Source organism: Mirounga angustirostris, unplaced genomic scaffold (genome assembly GCF_029215605.1).
Source record: "Mirounga angustirostris isolate CCGP_5_RB_7025 unplaced genomic scaffold, mMirAng1.0.hap1 SCAF_7, whole genome shotgun sequence".
NCBI classification, from domain to species: Eukaryota; Metazoa; Chordata; class Mammalia; order Carnivora; family Phocidae; genus Mirounga; species Mirounga angustirostris.
In genome coordinates, this window is record NW_026991715.1 from 86,017,848 (window position 1) to 86,023,847 (window position 6,000).

Genomic DNA, 6,000 nt, shown 5'->3' on the forward strand with positions numbered 1-6,000 from the left:
TCTATGCTAGATAAACTAAACTTTTTCTATTTATTTATTTGATAGGGGGAGAGAATTTCAAGCAGACTCCCCGATGAGTGTGGAGCCCGACTCAGGGCTCAATCCCTGAGATCATCACCTGAGCCAAAATCAAGAGTGGGACGCCCAACTGACCGAACGTGACCCAGGAGCTTCCAAACTAAATTTTTTCATAAAACATACAATTTTTCATGATTTTATAATAACATAGCTGACACTGCAATTATTACCTTTCCCTGCTACAGTGAGCATCTCCTGTTTTGTCTGCCTAATATTTATTTCTCCTTCTTCTGATAATAATATCTAGATTTTTTTTATTGGGGAAGAACCTCCTCTCACTGTATACAATCTTGGTGGGTTCCTCGATCAAGATGTTCATCCCAACCCTGGCTAAGGAATGGACACACTACTCAAGGTAAACCAGTCAGATTCTATCTTTCCTTGGAATTTGAATCTCGAGCAGCATAAGAATAAGACATAGTTGGAGCTGATTCATTAAGATAATAGTGTCTATTAAAGATTATCTATTATCTCCTACTTTCTAGATATCTAAAGCTGCTATTTCACATCGTTTCCAACACAAACTTATTCAGCTTCTCTGTAATTCTATTAGCTAAACATTTATCCACCTAATAAATTCCCTACCTGCTTAAGTTAGAGATAATTTCTATTGCTTGTAAACAAAGAATACATGATGGACCCCGTGGTAGGCAGAATAATGGCTCCTCAAAGGTGTCCATGTCCTAGTCTCCAGAACCTGTGAATATGTTATTCTACATGGCAAGGGAGAATTAAGGTTGCAGACGAAATTAAGATTCAGCTGACTTTAAGATGAAGAGATTATCCCAGGTGAGACTAATGTAATAACACAGTACTTAAACAGGGACGAAAGAAGCCGAAGAGTCCAAAAGAGAGAAAAACATGACCCACTATTGCTGGCTTTAATGATGGAAGGGGACTATGAGCCAATGAATGCAGGCAGCCTCTAAAAAAGTTGGAAAAGGTAATAAAATGGATTTTCCCCTAGAGCCTTCAGAAAAACACAGCCCTGCTGACATCTCCACTTTAGTCCAGACCTATATTGGGCTTCTGACCTTCAAAATTGTAAGATAACAAATTTGCGTGGTTTTAAGGCACTAATTTTGTGTTAATTTATTACAGTAACAGTAGGAAACTAATACAGACTGATAAAATATGACTGTAAATAAATCCTATATATCTTTCAAAGCAAATAATACTTTCTCCATGAAGTCTTTTATTTTAAATTATTTTTTAGTTGTGAAATGTCTCAAACATTTGTATGAATCGAGAGAAATTTATCATGAATATACATGTTTACCACTCAGTTTTGCCAAATTATAAAATTTGTAATATTTGCTTGGTATTTTTGGAAACAAATAAAATATAAGAAAGTCCCTTGAGTGCCCTCTTCCCTAAATATATCTCTTAAACTGAATGTAACATTCCTGTGTATACTTTTCTTAATTTTACTTATATATAAACAATGCAACTTTCTCTTTCACATTTTCACGTCTATAAACCTGTTAATCAACCATTCAGCAACTTATTTCTTTTCACTGGAAATTGTATTTTTGACTTTTATTCATGATGAAATATATAAATCTAATTTATTTGTTAAAATTTTGGTATCTGGGGGTGCCTGGGTAGCTCAGTCAGTTAAGCATCTGCCTTCAGCTCAGGTCATGATCCCAGGTCCGGTGTTGAGCCCCACATTGGGCTCCCTGCTTGGCGGGGCGTCTGCTTCTCCCTCTCACTGTCTCTCAAGTAAAATAAATAAATACATCTTTAAAATTTTTTTTTTAGTATCTGATAGTTCATAAGCAGTAACAAACCCCCTCAAAATAAAGTGGTTTCGGCACCTGGGTGGCTCAGTCGGTTAAGCATCTGCCTTTGCCTCAGGTCATGATCTCAGGGTCCTGGGAATTAGCCCTGCATTGGGGCTCCCTGCTCAGCAGGGAGTCTGCTTCTCCCTCTGCCACTCCCCTCTGCTCATGCTCTCATGATCTCTCTCTCAAATAAACAAAATCTTAAAAAAGAAAGAAAGAAAGAAAGACAATGAATCATGGAACACTACATCAAAAACTAATGATGTACTGTATGGGGACTAACATAAGATAATAAAATTAAATTAAATTTTAAAAAGTGGCTTAAAGCTAAATAAAAAAACTAATAAAAGTATAATTCTTTCTCACATAATAATCCAGAGGTGGGTAGTACAAGGCTATTCTCCCCTCTTCAACATGTGGTTTCCCTCTATGGGATGAAGATAGCTCTATTCTAGCTCTTCCCCTCTTTCCAGACAACTAAGAGGGTAAGGATAAGAGTAAGGTAGTTCCATCGTTTTGACATACATTTGACATACATTACTTCAGCTCATATCCCATTGCCAGAACTTAATCACGAGTTCACACTCAACTGCAAAGAAGCTAGATAATGTGACCTCAAGCTTGGCGGAAAAATGCCCAACTATAATTTGGAAGTTTTGTTTCTAAAAAAGGAGAAATTTCAACATTCTCTTATCATTAAAATATACCTAGTAGAAAGGAAATCATCAAGGAGAGAGGGAACCTGAATCCTATCAATTGACAGAATCCAGTTGCCATTGATAAAGCACTCTACCCGACAACGGCAGAATACACATTGTTTTGAAGTGCACAAACATTTGCCAAGAAAATCATATCCTGGCTCATAAAACAATATGAACAACTGTAAAAGAGTGGAAGTCATGCAAAATACATCCTCTAGCCATAATGGAATTAAACTAGAAATCTGTAAAAGAAAAAATGACAGGAAGATCTTTAAACATTTGGAATTTAAAATACACTTCTAAATTCATCAAAGAATAATTCTCAAGGGGAATAAAAAAATGTTGAACTGAATGAAAATACAATGTAGCAAAATCTGTGGGATACCACTAAAGCAGTACTTAGAGGGAAATTTATAGTATTAAATATTTATATAGGAAAAAGCTTCAAATAAATAAAGTCTCCTTCTCAAGAAACTAGAAAAAGAACAAAATAACTCAAAGCAAGTATGAGGAAATAAATAATAACATAAGACAATAACATTAAGACAAGAAATGAGTGAGATTGAAAACACAAGACAATAGAGAAAAATCAATGAAAATAAAAGCTATTTCTTTAAAAAGATTAGTAAAATTAATAAATCTGTACTAAGACTGACAAAGAAAAATAGAAGACACCAATAACCAATATCAGGAATTCAAGAGAAGAGATACTTACAGACCTTGCTGAAATGAAAAGATAATAGAGGATCACTACAAAAAACCTCTACACACATATATTCAATAACTTGATAAAATGGACAAGTTCCTTAAACTAAAAGATGAAATATATAATGAACAGTCCTATAACTACTAAAAATATTGAATTAGTAGTTTAAATAATCTTCCAAAAAAAACCCAAAACACACTCCATTCCCAGATGGTTTTAATGGCCAAAGCTGGAATAATATAAACAACAAAATAAAGTAGTATTGTTTATAGTTCAGAATATAAAATAAATATCTGAGTCCATACTGAAATAAGCAAATGATTAAATAAAGTAATAAATGGGAGAGAATAGACAAATCTGTGCAGAAGAATTCCAAATAATTTATGATGAAATTTGGAAGTTTTGGGTTTGTGAATGGAATGGCTATGAAAGAATTCTTGAGACGTTTTTGGTGCAAAAAAGGTGTTTTTATTATATTACGGGGATAGTACCCGTGGGCAGAAAGAGCTGCCCCTGCAGGCTGAAGGGAGGCTCATTATATATTTTCAGTTTGGTGAGGAGTGGTAGAGATAGTGTAACTTTCTAAGGAATTTTTGTATGCTGAAAGCAGGGTCTTACAGGACCTTGAAGATTTAGCTATTGTCAGGATAAAGTGGCTTTTAGTCTTTAATGAAATAGAAATATTAAGGTATTAAGGCAGCCATGAACTCCTTGAGGAATGTCATGTTCTGCATGTCTCAGGTATCTATCAGTGGGCTGTAAGTCATAAGGAGATTTAATTTAAACTACTTTTTTTTTTTTTACCTTTGTTCTCATCAATTTATGTAGATACTCCACCCTCAAGGATGGGTAGCATAACTCCCCACTCTTTAGGTGTAGGCTATGAACAGTGACTTCCTCTTAAAGAGTACTCCACAGAAAGTGCGCAATAAAGTGTAACTTTACAATGGAGAAACCTGACAAAGGCTAACTCAGCCAGATAATCAAGGTCAATATTCATAGATCATTTGCTGATAATATGCACTCTTGATACAATGTTATGAGAATGACACTTTATCTGTGTGGTCTTCCTCCAGAAGGGCTGTAACCCTAGTCCTATGAGTAAAATAGAAGACAAAAAAAAAAGAAAAGAAAAGAAAAGAAAAACAAACAAACAAGTAGAAGACAAATTATAATAGTGGGGCAACCTATAAAATATCTGACCAGTACTCTTCAAAATTGCCAAGGTCGTCCAAAACAAGTAAAATCTGACAAACTGCACAGCTCAGAGGAGCCTAAGAAAATATACAACTAAATGTTATGTTGTACCCTGGATGTGATCCTAGAACAGAAAAAGGACATTAGGTAAAAACTAAAACCATCTGAATAAACAATGGGCTTCAGTTATTAATAATGTATCAATATTGGCTCACTGATTGTCAGAAATGTACCATACTAATATAAGATGTTAATAATAGGGAAAACTTGGTATGGGGTGTATGGAACACTCTGTGCTATCTTCTCAAGTTTTCTGCAAATCTAAAATTGTTCTAAAACATGAAGCCTATTTAAAGAGAAAGATAAAAAATAGAGGGGAAGAAGATCAAAATCACTAGAAAATGTGGGAAAGATAGAAACAGACAACTCACAAAGAGGATATAAAAATTTCTTTTAATTACACAAAAAGCTGTTCAATTCCATTCACATTTAGAGAAATGCAAATTAAAACATTTCTTATTTTATCTTTCCAGAACATTTTTTCTCTTCTGGAGACTATGTTCCCTCTTGTTAAAAAAAGTGCTCTTCTACCCAGCTGCATCCCTGTGGTTCTAGTTAAAACTATCATAACCACTGAAACATACTAAGCACTCAGTCATTGTTAGCTAAAAATTGTTATCTGACTTGTAGCAGAATCCACACTTGAGAGCATTTCTTTTTTTTTTTTTATATTTTAAAGATTTTTATTTATTCATTTGAGACACAGAGATAGAGAGAGAGAGAGCATGAGCAGGGAGAGAGGCAGAGGGAGAAGCAGGCTCCCCGCTGAGCCAGGAGCCCAATGTGGGGCTCGATCCCAGGATCCTGGGATCATGACCCGAGCCGAAGGCAGATGCTTAACCATCTGAGCCACCCTGGCGCCCTTGAGAGCATTTCTATTCATGGATGGCTTGAAATTGAAACACGGTCCTCCTCCTAGGTCTGGGAGATTGGAAAGAGGTTAATAGTCACTATAGCGGTCATAATGGAGGCAACAATGCTGGCAGAGGAGTTAGACAAATCTCAGGACATACTCTATTATACATATGTTGGGATGCTATTGGGTCAAGCTCAGGATATATGATATGTAGCTGTATGGGGAGGCACCCTGACTCTGCTCTCCTTTTCCTACTCGCGTGATTGATATCTATCACATTGGCCACCACAGTGAAAAGTTCAGACTGGTATTAGTTTGATTTATAGGCCAGCCATCTGGAAAATCTACTGAGGGACTTCCTCCCACCCCCCTTCCTCTCTACCTCTGTCTCTGTCTCTCTGTCTCTCTCACACACACAGTTTGTTCACCATAAACTTAAGAGACATGTGGGGAAGAATATTTCACCTCAAAGGCTGCTTGGGCCACATTCATCTCTGTTCTAGGCTCTGAGAAGATGCTCATTCGCAGGTTTCACATAATTGGGCCATCTACCCGGTGGTGGATGCTGAAGTCCAGCTCGCAATATCAGCCATCCCTGGTTCTTTTCTTCTTAGT